Genomic DNA, 14,161 nt, shown 5'->3' on the forward strand with positions numbered 1-14,161 from the left:
GGGTATATTTCCAGTATTCATGTTAAATTTAGTTTTGACACATTCATTTACATTCTGCAAGGGGGAATAGAAAACACATTAATGAAACTGTCAGATAATCTGGGAAATGTTGCAATAAGGACAGAGAAACAGCACAAAGAGAAAAAAGGATTTGAAACACAAAATAAAATGCGTTCAGAAATTTGAAGACCAGAACAAACAGGAATTTAATATTCTCTCCAACGTGTTCAAGGAAAACTTCAGCAGAAGAAATCAAAAAAATCATCAAATGCCAAGAGAGTTTTAGATATTGACTTGTATTATAGCAAAGATGACTGACTTTTTCTTGCTGCTGGAAATAAAGAAATATCTATTCATGTGTGGCCCTTTATCACTGTGCTTTTGGATCACCTCATCTGTCTCCACAAAGCAGGAAAACAGTATTGTTGTCTTATTATTGTTAGAGCCATCATTAAGTGTAATCAGTTTCTCAACCATAGTTGTGTCCAAGAAAGACTTTGAAATAATAAATTGTGATGACTGGCTAATGAGGAGTACTAAAATAGTCAAAGGTGTGTGGTTTAGACAAGCAGCTTTTATAGGAGGCCATCAGAGAAGTCTGAAAATGTCCACTGAGGAATTTCAAGGAAGGAGGTTCAACTTTTTACAGGTTGGCAAACACATTAGGGAGTAAATAGCTTAAAATTATTAAAAAGAAAATTCAGAACCAGGACAGTACTTTCCAACAGTGAGGACTATTAAACTTTGGGGATTGTGTCTCAATGAGAAGTAATGAGATTTCTGTTATTCTGGCCAACTTGCATTAGTTGAGCCAGTCCAATTTTACAACAGGGAATAATTGCAATGGCAGGGAGATGGACTAGATGACTCTAAACACACTTTTTCCATCCCTAGTTTTTACAGCACAAAGGATATCATCTGGAAATACAAACTGCTATGGGGAATGTATTCTTCCTAATGGTTACAAATAAAGGCAATTTTCAGATAACATCATCTCCCTTTTACTTCTCTGCTCTGACTGCACATTATCACACTGGTTTTTAAGAAAAACTAATAACATACACTTTAAAGGGAAAAAATAGTACAGGAAACAGAACACTGGAAAGAATCCCACTGTGCCTAAGACTGTGCATTTGTAAAAACAATGTTTCTTTTCATTTATAACAGTTATAGACAGTGCAAGTGAAAATTATATATATCCTATGCAAATTCAAAATAATATAAAATTAAAGGAAGAAGGAAAAAAAGAAGGAAAAAAGAAAGAAAATTAATGCATTCAATCATAAATTTAATTTGGTTAGTGATATGCCTAAGATCTTTGTGGTTTAGAGTCTTTAATTCACCTTTTTTTTTTTTCACTAGGAAATATTACATCTCAATGGGAGGGCATTGAATACATTTTGAGTTGTGAGTGTATAGACATTTCTGTCACATTTGGAAGGCCATGTTTGTTTGTTTGTTTGCTTCTTTCTTTCTTTCTTTCTTTCTTTCTTTCTAATGCTCAGCAAACTCATTATATGACAAGGCAATGAGAAAGATACATTCCCTTTAAATCTGTGTGAACTCCACACCATCAGGAATTGCGTGAGGAAAGTCACATTTGGGGGAGATTACTAACATTACAGTCACGTACAGCAGTTTCCAGTGTCACTGGAGACATTAATGCTCAAAGTATTTGCTCTTGAAATATTTGTTCCGCTTCATTTTGTTTAGAGGAGTTTGCATTTTTTACAGGAAAATGCTTTTATAACACTTACTTCCACATGTCTCAAAGATATTGATAGACTGCAACTACTGTGCTAGAGGCTATCTCATTCTCATATATTACATATAGAAAATAAGCAAGATTCTCTATTCTAAGCTTGGTATGATCCTTTGATACTTTTCAGTGGGACTGGAAATAATGACTGTATTTTGTTATGCAGCACATTTACTAGAAGCCACGTTGAGGCCATATTAGATCACAAATAATCTACAGTGAAATCCAGCAGTTTTGTTCAGTCTAGTTTGATGCACTTTTTGCATCCATATGCGTGCATGTATATATATGTATATGTATATATGTGTGTGTATATATATATGTATATATATGTATGTATGTGTATATATACATGTGTGTTATATCTATATTTATATTGCACAGGTATGTATTATTAAGAATAATGCAATGATATGCAGAAAATATATTTAAATATATATAATAAATATGTATGTCATATGCCTGAAATATATTAGTAGTTCAATAAACATCTAACTAATTTAGTATCACTGTATATTAATGCAGAATCTCTGCATATATTATCACTGATTTCCATAATAAATTCCTATTTCTTCATTAGTTCATTTATCACAGAATTGGTTTGGAGGTACATTTTCACATACAGAACCAAAGGCATTCAGATAGAAGGCATTCCACATGATGGGTCTCAGCACATCAGACTCAGTCATGTTTCTGACTTTGAAAATGTTCTGATGTCTTACAAAAAAAAAATCTTGCTTTGTGAGCTTGTGGAGAAGGGGGGCTCACATGCAAGTCTAGATGCCACTGCTGATTATATATTTAAGTTGTGCAATAACGAAGTAAGGTCTGACATTATTCCTTGAAGCTCCAATAGTCGTCGCATAAACATATGGCAAGTTCCAAACCATATTCCTATTCAAAATACATTTATGAAGATTCACTTTGGCTATGATGAAAAATATAGAAAAAACATGCACAAACATTTAGAAACTACTCAGCTTGAAAAAGCTGACAATGAGCTTTGTACTCTCATTGGCTGTTTGCAGGTTATTCTTTCATCTGAAGAAATCAAAAGGATATCAGATCATTGGAAGAATGACAAATAAGGAACAATTAATCCAACTTAATGCAAAAGGTTTAACTTAGAGCCTTTTTAAGTTCCTTTATCTTTTAAACTTTTCTGAAGTTTTATCAGATCCTCCGTCCATATAAGGATATGATTCAGCTGACTATTCTTAGCATCAGTATCTTGATCCCTCTTGGGCTAATCTTTGGAAAATGCCTGCTGACATTGTCAAATAGTGTGAGACACTGAAGAGATAAAACAGGAAAGAGTAATAATGGCTGAACTAATTAAAAAATTGGAGGCACAAACCTGTAAAAACATGTTAAGAAAATTGATGAGGCAATGAGAAAACCACAGACCAACATGCATGGTGTCATTGTTATTTCTAGATGGCTTGAGTCATAAGTTATTAAAATGTCTGTAGCTATCCTTTACAATGTTAATGAAACAGAAATGTGCTACAGTAGGTAGCTTCTGGCACAAACTCTGTGCAGAAAACCTATAAATCTACATGCTGCTTACTATGCTTCACCCGTGCAAAAGGATTTACAGGCCTGACAAATAAGTAAAAAGAGCATTGCAGAAAGTATTTCCATCTTCAAGAATATGCAATATTTATTTATTATTATTTATGAAGACTAGAACTTAAGCCATTGTGAAAAAGCCAAGTGGAAAGATTATTTTTGCTACAGGCACAATGTACAAAAGCATCTCAGTTCTTCAGCTTGCCAAGGCGTGATCTATTTGCCAAGTGGATGATCCATTTATAAATAAGGAAGCAAGTATTTGATCATGACCAAAGTCTCACTAGACTATTTACCTGAAGAAAAGTAGAGATTTGCGACAGATTTTTCTAAGAACACACAAATACTATTGGATTTAAAAATTCCAGACTGGTGAAGCCAGCAATATCAAATTGGATTCACTGTGGTGAAAATGACTGATCACAATTTCTGCTGTATTCATCTTGAGTGATCAGAGACAAAATTTAGCAGCTCTACAAAATATATACAACTTGCCAAGTCCCTCTTAAATTTATAGTCTCCTGTCTTCAAAAAGAGATTTCTGTCAGCTAATGCAGATCTATAAAAAGTAGCTCCTATATTGAGCAAACAGTGAACTATAGCAGTTAAAAGCTAAGTCCTTTGTACAGCATACTGTATTAATCATGCTAAAATATTTCCTTTCTATTTTTTCTTGTGGACATACTCTGAAAAAACAGCTTTCTTGTAAGGATTTTAACTGGCTGGGCTGCAGAGATCATGCACTGGTGGAGTCCTGAAGGATATGGGTCATGCAAAGAAAAAGGTCATGACCTTGAATTTTAGGAAAATAGACTTCCAGATCTTCAAGGAGTCAGTCAATAGGACTAATAGGGAAACTGCCCTGAGGGACAAGGGAGAAAAAGCTTTAAGGATGCTTTCCATAGAATGCAAACAGTAGCAATCTAAAGATGTAATAAATTGGGAAAAGAAATCCAGAGACCAGCATGACTGAGTGGAGACCTGCTGGTCAGACTAAAGGGCAAGATGGAAATGTACAGCCAGTGGAGGCAGGCACAGGTATCCTGTGAAGACTATGGGGACTCTGTCCATTTGTGTAGGGATGAGGACAGGAAGGATGAGGCACAGACGGAGCTGAACTTGGCAAAGGATGCAGAGAACACTAAGGGCTTCCACAGGTATGACAGCCAGAAAAGTGAGGCCCAGGAGAGCATACCCTGCATGATAAACAAGGCTGGAAAGCTGGTAATAATGGATAAGAAGGCTGAGGTACTCAGAAAGTGTTTGACCAAAGTCTTCACTGGCAACCTGTCTTCCCACACCTCTTGAGTGGAAGGATGACAAGGCAGAGACTGCAGGAGCAAACTCCCTCCCAGTGTGAGAGAAGATCAGGTTTGTGAGCACCCAAGGAGCCTGAATATACATAAATCTATTGGACCTGATGAGATGAATCCCACAGTCCTGAGGGAATTGACTGATGCAGTTGCCAAGCAGCTCCCCATGCTATTTGAAAAGTCATGGCAGTCAGATGACTACAACCTGTCAATGCCATGTCTGTGCCTGGGTAGATCACAGAGCAGATCCTCCTGGAAGCTATGCTAAGGCATGTGGAGAACAGGGAGGAGATTCAAGAGCTGCCTGCTTTCATCAAGATGAAGTTCTACCTGACCAACATAGTGGTCTCCTATGATGGAGTGACTACATAAGTGGATGAGAGAAAAGCTATGGATGTCATCGACCCCACCTTGTGTTTTGATTTTTACAGGATTTCCATCAAATTCAGCGAATAAGAAAGATGTGAAAAGTTCTTCCAGACGTGATCACTGTCATTAGAGTAATTGCATATCCATAAAGGGTCTAGTTTTATTTTTATTTAATTGGAATTTTTTATTATTTTTTATATGCAAAAATAGGGTATAACTGCATTAAAAAAATTGAAATTATCATGTACTTTACCATTAAAAAAGCTTTTTTTTTGTCTTAAATGAGTTTTGTAACATTTATGCAATCATGTAGGAGATATGATTTCGATGATTTAGTATTTTTAACATTTTAAATATTCCACTCCTTCGCGTTTTTATCACCTCTTTCATTGCTTGACTGCTTCCCTCTGCAACTGACCCAGAAAAATTGTCTTTACACTGAACTGCTTGACCATTCAGATACAGCCCAGACCAAGAGGAATCTACCCAGTTGTTCTGCTTTACTAACACCTACACTGCTGTGATAAAAACAGAACTGACACTGCTTTGCCTGGCAAGATCGTGCTGTTCCACTGAGTTTCATTTCTTATCAAGACTTCATTAAACTTCTTTTTTACAGTTGCATGTTTCATCTTTCCAATAGTCCTAATGGGAAAACATCTAAGAATATAATATACCTCGTCACCCATGCAATAAATGAGGATGTTTACTTGCTCTTCATCAGAGAATGCCTCTGATTGCTTCTGCAGTGAAAATCTCTGACAGTGTAGTTATTTAGTGAAATTAAAGGATGGTGTTTCAAAACAATGTCACATTTCCACTGCTAGAAGATCCTTATTTTGTCAGTATAAAAACAATTACAAAAGTACAAAGCTGAACATATTACTTAAGAAAATAAAGTTCTCATTTTGATTTCATACAGAGATGCTACAGAATTAGACAGCAAGGCAGCCTTCCACCAAAAATAAGCAAATATTGCAAGCATAGTTACAAGATAAGCCATCCAGCTGACAATTTCCATGCTGGCTCCTTTTCAGCCTACCATCAGAAGCAGATTCTTGTACTTGATACACAAAACCCTATTACATTTTCCGTGGGTTGCTTTTTTGCTTGGTAAAGTACTTAAGAGACATATTGCACTCCTCTTAAGGAGTTTTTCAAATGGCTCCAGTAATCATCCAAAGTCAGTAGCATTTGAAAGTAGAGCTAAGAGGCAAAACTTCAATCTCAAAACAAGTGAAAGACAAGATTGCCTGGTTTAGCACTTAACTGGCTATTCTTTCCAGAACATTTCCAGGTTTGCATCAAATGATGTTTTCAACTGGTAATACTGCTGAAGTAGAAAAAATTCCTAGAATGGTTAGAAGTAAGATGTTAAGAGAGTATAGAAAAAGACAACCCTTTTTCTATACTCTTTCCAAACCTTGCAGAAATCTGTCTTACTTAAAAATAAATACAAATTAATCTATAGGGTGTTACTGAGGTTGTGAACACAGGCATCCTAATATTTATTTTAAACTTATTTGCCTCTTAGGTGCACTGAGAGGGTGTTTACAAATGCACAAATCTATGTGCACCACTTCTATTACAAGGGGAGTAATTTTCCCAAGTGCTCATCAGTTCTGCATGGAGACACTCAATGGACGTTTCTCAATAATGGTCAGAAGTGTCAGAAACTGTTATGATTTCTTGTATTAATTTAACCTGCATATCTATCATGCTGCTTTGCTAGGATGTTCTTAGTAAGTGTTTATATACTAATAATGCTCCCTTCTATATTTCCTCCTTACTTAAGAAGTTGAGAAAGCCAAATAATTTTTGGAAAGTTTTTTAGGTCTTTCAACAAGGATTCAAGGAGCTCTATTGGCATAAGCATGTTAGATCATGAAAACAAGACAGTGCAAAATCAGTGTATAAAATTTGCATTGAATTTTTTCATATGTTAAACTTTGAGAAAACAGATATCTAATTTCAAATTTCATTTGTAGACTAAGCTTTTGTTTTGCTAAATTGTCAACATAGTTGTCACTCTCCTATAAAGAATGTGTGTCTGGTTGTTATTTTCAACAGATCTCACCAAGCCATTATTTCACAATCACAGAACACAAATCTCTTCCACTAGAAATTATATATATAACCACCCCAGCTTAATTATAGTAATGCATTTTGATACAATGTGTTTGGCAGACAGTCCAAATTTCAACACTGAATAAGATATTTGTTTTATGACATGCACCTGATCTTCTGTGTTAAACTAAAGGTATGTTACACAGTACATTTATTATGAGCATGAGACCTTCTTATCTGAACAAATAATTCTGTGCTGCCACTTGTAAAAAGAATAATAATAAAAGGTCTAGCAATAAAAGCAATTACTTGGTAACTTTTTTGTTGTTTCAAATGTTAGATAGATATCTGATTTTAAAATAAAACCTCATTTTGCTTATTGTGATTGCTGTTTTGTGCAGCTGCAGTGAGTTCCTAGTATACGTAAAGAAAATATGTGTCCCAAAGCAATATCATTACTCAAATCTATTAATTAAAATGCTTTAGAGTGAAGTGGTGGCTATAAATAGTTTCAACTAGAATTCAGCAGACCTTCCTCTTAATTCTGCTACTCTTCTACTATCTTACCACAGAGAAATAATTTCTCTTCTCTGTTCTCTGACTTTTGCTTTTTATACTGCTAATTTTTGGACTTGGGGACTCTTTCCTAGTATGCATGAATTGAGCACAGTGAGGTCTTGGTCTCACAATTTGTGCCTTTAGGCATTACTGTCATACAAATTCAAATTTTTTTAAAACTACTCATCTTGACTTAAATAATGACAAATACTATAAGCATTTTCTTAACATTTCCATTCTTCATCTCTCCTCTGAAGTAAGAGCAAACTCCCTTGATTTCTTTTCTTCCCACTATGAACTATATTATAGAAATGAAACTTGAACCTGGTCACTTTACAGAAGATCTCTGTTTTGCTTTCATATTGGCACTATCCTATCTGAAAGCATTTGTATCTGGGACACATCAATGCTTAATTTTGTGTTTTCACCCATTCTTCCTCTTAAAAATCAGATATACGGAAAAGTAGACATGATTGTCTAAGACATGCTAGAGTGATGTCAGTGAGTGAATTACTGGATTTAAGTTGCATCTTTACAATAGAAGAGATAAGAGGAAAAAAACCCCAAAACCTCAGAAGTTCTGGTAGCATTGCTCAGTACAAGAGGGGGGTTTCCAGGAAGCCATCAAACCTTGAAGATGCTTCTTCAGTAGTGTGAGATTTCATACAGAGAGAGTCACTGCACTGGTGGTACTCTGACAGCCACAACTTCTATTTTTATCCATTTAGCTTACCTCACTTCTTTCATTTGAAGAGGCCTAGGACTGATGATTTTTAACCTTTTTCATGTTCTTGGCAGTATGTTGCCAGCATACAACTAAAGGAATGGCCATGATCAAGTCTTTTTTGGTTAGTAGTATCCATCTAACATGTATTTTCCTTGAAATCCTTCAGACATTGCATGAGAAAGAGGACACAATATCCAGGTTTCTCTCATCTGTGAAATCACAAATTTCCACAGTGGGATGAAAGGTAGGTTTCAGAACACAAAATTCAATGCAAAGACCAGTTAACCACATAACTTCTCTTCTTACTTTTGCAACGGTTCATAGAAATCCTCGTTTTAAGGGGAGTTTTCTGTTTACTGACAATTCCAATGTCCAAGAAATCAGTTATTGGAAACTATTTCAATGATTGCAGTGTTTAGACCTAGAAACTGCAGAAACTGTGTACAAACTTATAGATCTATTTAGAGAGCCCCAGCTGGCTGTGGTACAGATACTTGAGAGAGATGGATTTTTCACCAGTGTTAATGTTACCCTGGCTCTGATTGACAGTGCTTTAGTATTTGCACTAGATCTATTTTGGCTTTCCTACAGGACATGTTTATATTGTCAGGAATTAAATTGAACTTTTTTTTATATGAATCATCCCTTGCATAAGACCACGAAGCGTTGAAAATATGTTCTTTCAAGTTTTATCCTTCTTAAATAGTTATTAGTCTATTTAAGATCTCAGACCATAGAGGAGTGCCTCTGTCCAGAAAATGTAAAGGAAATAAAAATAGACAGAAACTCATGTATGACGTTAGGAACACATTAATCTCTCTGATTCATCATTTTCCTGCAATTCTTTGAGTACTTAATTCAGTATTATAACACTTACAAGTGAAAATATTTCCATACTTATATGAAAAAAATCTAAAAGTGTTATTTTAGAGATTTTTTCAGTTAACAAAAATCCCCCAGAAATGAGAAAAACAAAATCATATTCTCATATTCTTAAGGTTATTCTATTCCACACATATGGCTTGAAATAACTTGCACCCAGACTGCCCATATAGGGATATAATTGCTTTTTCTTTACAATACTCAATGAATCAATCAGATAAATAAAATCACTTTTATGGGAAATATTATCTCTAGTCAACCTATGAACATTATTTGCATAACTCAAAATAGGTGATACAGGTGCTGATGCAGGAACTCATAATGATAAATTTGGCAATAGAGTGGTAGGTAGGTGGCCAACAGAAATATAGATAAATTTCATTAAAATATTCCTTATGTCATACTTATATGTGGATTGAAAAAATTAACTGAACAGTATAAATTCACTTGGGTTTGTTATTGGGTTTCAGCATAATAATTAAAAAAGACATTATGATACTTGGGATTGAAGTTTTCTTTCTCCTTGAAACAAGTATTACATGGATATTATGAAAATTTACTTCCTATTTACTCAATTAGCTATTCTTTGAGGAAGATCTTGTTTTTTAATAATAAGAAAAGGCTCCCAACGTCTCTCACAATTTCTTATCAATGGATCAGGTATATAATGGCTGCCAGTTAGGCTCAGCTATAAAGGAGATTTTGAATTTTTACACTTAACCTTAGAGTTCTGCAGAAAAACAGAATTAATTTCCCAAATTTTGAACCATCAGAGTGATTTATTCAGTTCATATGTCACCTGATTTGCCCTGGAATAGTAGCAAAGAAATAGAAGTTCCAAGATACCTATGCTGAAGATACAGCAGTAGCTTTCTCTCCTCTCATCTCGGACTGTACCATCTCTATGACCTTTTCCGATTCTTCTCTGGAGATGTAAATACTGTCCTTTGAGAAATGATTCTATTCCTAAGGAAATAAATACAGGCTTCTGAACCATGGGGAAAGGCCAAGTTGCTATAGAAAAAGGATAGACACAACCACACCATTACAAATACAACAAAAATAATGTTCACTAGGTGTTACACTTGCATTAACATTCTGTTGCTAATATGTGTTGCCAGTTAGAAAAACACACATGAGCTGAGCCTGTAATCTTTATATTTCAATGTGAATAATTCTGGTGGACACATTAAAAGTATTTTTTGTGAATAAAAGGACATCACATCAAGGGAAGTTTTTTTGTCTTATACATGATCTTTCATTCCAAAGTAATTCTGACAGCAGCTATGCTTAGTAAAGCATTTTCCTGTGTGGTTAAATCTGTGTATTTTTTTTAATCCAGCAAGGTTTGGGAAAGTACTGACTTTTCCTCCCATGCAATTTAATAGAAATACATTTTAATTTGTAAATGCATATTAATTTGTACTTAATACAGAATTTTCGTGTTGTCCCCCACTATTCTTGGTTTCCTCGTGACTAGTCACAACGATAAAAAACCAAATGATACCTCTGATTTCCCATAGCTATACACAAACACCTGTTTTAGAACATTTTCTGAGCTTCAATTTTATGCCCATAGTCAATTCCCCTTAATGATCCCAAACATCTATATGTGGACACACCCCAAGAGACTGCCTGTCCATAAAAACATACTGCAGCCAGCTGCAAGGTGTGTGTGTTTTTTTCTGCAGCAGGCTGTTAATGATTGTCATTGCAGCATTTTCTGGTCTTTCATCAAGTCTTCCCACCTAATAAAAACAGAAATGTAGCTCCAGGGAAAATTTTTGTTGTAAGCAATTAATTATTCCCCTAGTATAAATCATGTGGCTTTTTTTGGGCATTTCTAATTCCCCTCTTCAATATTCCCTTAAGACATGTGAGGAAACAGGCTAGAGGGCCTTTAAGGGTCCATTCCAAACCAAACCAGCCTATGATTCTATGATTTCAAAAGCCACACTTGTCAGTAAAAATGCTGTATTTGAAGACGTTCCTTTTAATTGAAATTATTACTGGAATACTGAGCCTAGATGAAGACATTGATCAAAAATATAAACTAAGGAGTTTTTTTTTTTTAAAGCAGCAATACCAAAGGACATAACTCTAAAGAACTCTTTGGCTTTTTGTTTTATAAGTTCATGATTCAATCAAAATACAGCATTTATACTTTGGACAATGGACTACATAAAACATTTGTAAATACTTTTCATGTGGAAAAACATTTAAAAGAAGCATTTTTACTGACTAAACACTAAAGACAGGTTTTGCAAATTTTGTCAAATAGCACTTAAATATAAAGCTGTAAAAATAATACTGCTATGATTTTCAGTGATATTCTTTCTTAGATCACTATATCTCCAAATTTACATGAATAGTCTTTCTATTTGACATCCTTTTTGCCAAAATTTCTTCCCATATTTTTTGAGGGATCTGTAGTTTGAAGCACAAATATTATCCTGCCAGCAGGACAAATGACCAGTTGTCTGAAGGCAACACCTAAATTTGAGCTGGATGAATCTGACAAAATAAGTACAGCTGTCCACAGTGCCACTGTTAATAAGAAAATTACAGTTTGATACTGATCATACACACACTTTTCCTTGAGCTTGCTTTCTTCCTTTTTTTTTTTAAAGTTTCTCTATGACTTTTATCCAATTGCTTTTCAAATTGCAGTAATTAGTGTCCACTGATTGCATTTATGTTAGTTCTGAATTAGCCATGTGTGAAATCAAAATCTGTGGATACCTTGATGACGCTATATTATGAAACAGAGGTTAAATAGAGAAACACACAAATGAAACATTTTAGTGTTGACTGCTATCCAGGCTTAGTACCATACTTTTTAAAAGTTATGACAGAATAATGATAATTCTTTGTTGCTTCTAATTTAAAATTAAATGCTTAAAGTAAAAGTAGAAAATGTATTGGGGAAAATAATTTTTTATATATATATATAATTCAGACTATGACATCATATTTCAGATATAACTGTTGCACCACTCTTATAGACATATGGTTGCTTGGAGATCTTGCTTTTAACAGCTGAATTTACACATTTAGATCAATAAATGGCTTGCAGTGGCAGAAACTGAGTTACTAATAAAAGCTTATTTGAAGCTACATAACAAAACATTTATTTTGTAGTCATGGTAGGAGCACTTATAGAGTAAAATACTTTTTTGGTGATTATTTTTATATTATATTAAAGTTTTGTAAGATCCTTGTAACAGTCCAGATTGCTGAATTCATATTGGGTGTTGAATTCTGAAGTTTGTTATGGGTGTAAATGTGCCAGCTTAATTCAATATATAAATTGCATGTTATCATTAGTCCATATTTGAAGTACAGTAAGGAGTCGTGTAGTACTATTGATTGAAATATTTTTGTGACACCTATATTATAGGTGAATATATTCAGCTTATTATTTCTTTGCTATAAAGAGAGTGACTGCTTTTATACCACTAACCTTCATTTTTAAAAACTTTTGGCTATACAGTCACTAAACAAATTGTCCGACTGTAGATTTTGTCAAGCATTCTCTCAGATTATAAACCATCTACATTAAAAAAAAGTTCCACATACATCCTCCCATACACCTAAGTATTTCTGGTGCCTTATACTCCATTTCTATCAATTGTGCATCTGCAAAAAATTGTTTACTTCAATTTCATGAGTAATGGGTCTTTTGAACACTCTCACCAGTGCAGAAAAATGTCACAATTCGATCAAACTTCCTTTACAGAAATTATCTCTTTTCTTTCATTTTTTTTTTTAAATAAGATATTCACAGAACCAGTAAAAGGCATATATATAATTTACATTCCACTCACAGTAGGCTTTTTTTGGATGAATTCTACCTTCAGTTAAAAATTCTTATAATTACAGAAGGGGACATCTGTAAAGAAATTGATACTTCTTTTGGATCACTGCATTGGTTTGAAAACAAACCAGTGGGAGATCACAAGTCAAGATTGAAATTAAAAATAAGTGAAATAATACAAGGAAAAGCACTGACAAAGTCAGATACAACCTAACACCCTGTTAGGGTGGTAGTAGCAGTACAACTGAAGTAGTCCAGTTGAAGCGGTGATCCTGTGAAGGTCTAGTCTCCAGCTGAAGATCCAGTGTAGCTCTGGTCCTCTGGGAACCCAGTAGACAGGGCTAGCTCAGGCAGTTCCAAGGCCAGGTTATATCCAGGTGGGAACACCTGGCTCTTCCCTCCTCGGCAGAGCATCTCACAATGGGATGAGATAAGTCCATGAGTCACACGGTGGGTCCCTGATGGCCCATTGCCTGTCATGCGGGGTGGGTCATTAAAAGCTGGTAACAGCTAACGGATGGCCCATTGCCTGTCATCCGGAGTGGGTCATTAGCAGCTAACGGCCCACAGCTGGTGGTAACAGAATACTTAACTACATCTATATTGCAACCTAGGACAATCACTTAATATACAAACCCACCCAACTAATCAAGTTCCAGCCCCTCAAAAAAAAGTTCAAAACTTCTACATGAATCATTATACTTCTTACAAAAATAATTGATAGAAATATACTTTGTTTCTCCCATTCTATACTAGATGGGATTTGAATATATACAGAAAATATATACTGTAACATGTTTAAGATATCATACTATGAAAGCATCTAACTTACCCCTACACATTGATTCTGTAGACATATAGATTTAGAGTGCTATATATGTTTTATTAAATATTCTCAACTAACTCAATAAGACACAAAAAAAACAGAAATGAGCATTTTCAATGTAAACAATAAAATCTTAGCCTGTTTTATAACATGATATTCAGTGGCATAAAAAAAAAAATCATTAGAGAACTCAATGACTGTCTAAAATATTATGCCTGATGACAGGGCTGTGGTGTGTTTTTATAGAGATGTAGTTTCAACACAAATTATT

Source organism: Lichenostomus cassidix, chromosome 2 (assembly GCF_008360975.1).
Source record: "Lichenostomus cassidix isolate B80296 chromosome 2, HeHo_3.0, whole genome shotgun sequence".
In the NCBI taxonomy this organism is placed as follows: domain Eukaryota; kingdom Metazoa; phylum Chordata; class Aves; order Passeriformes; family Meliphagidae; genus Lichenostomus; species Lichenostomus cassidix.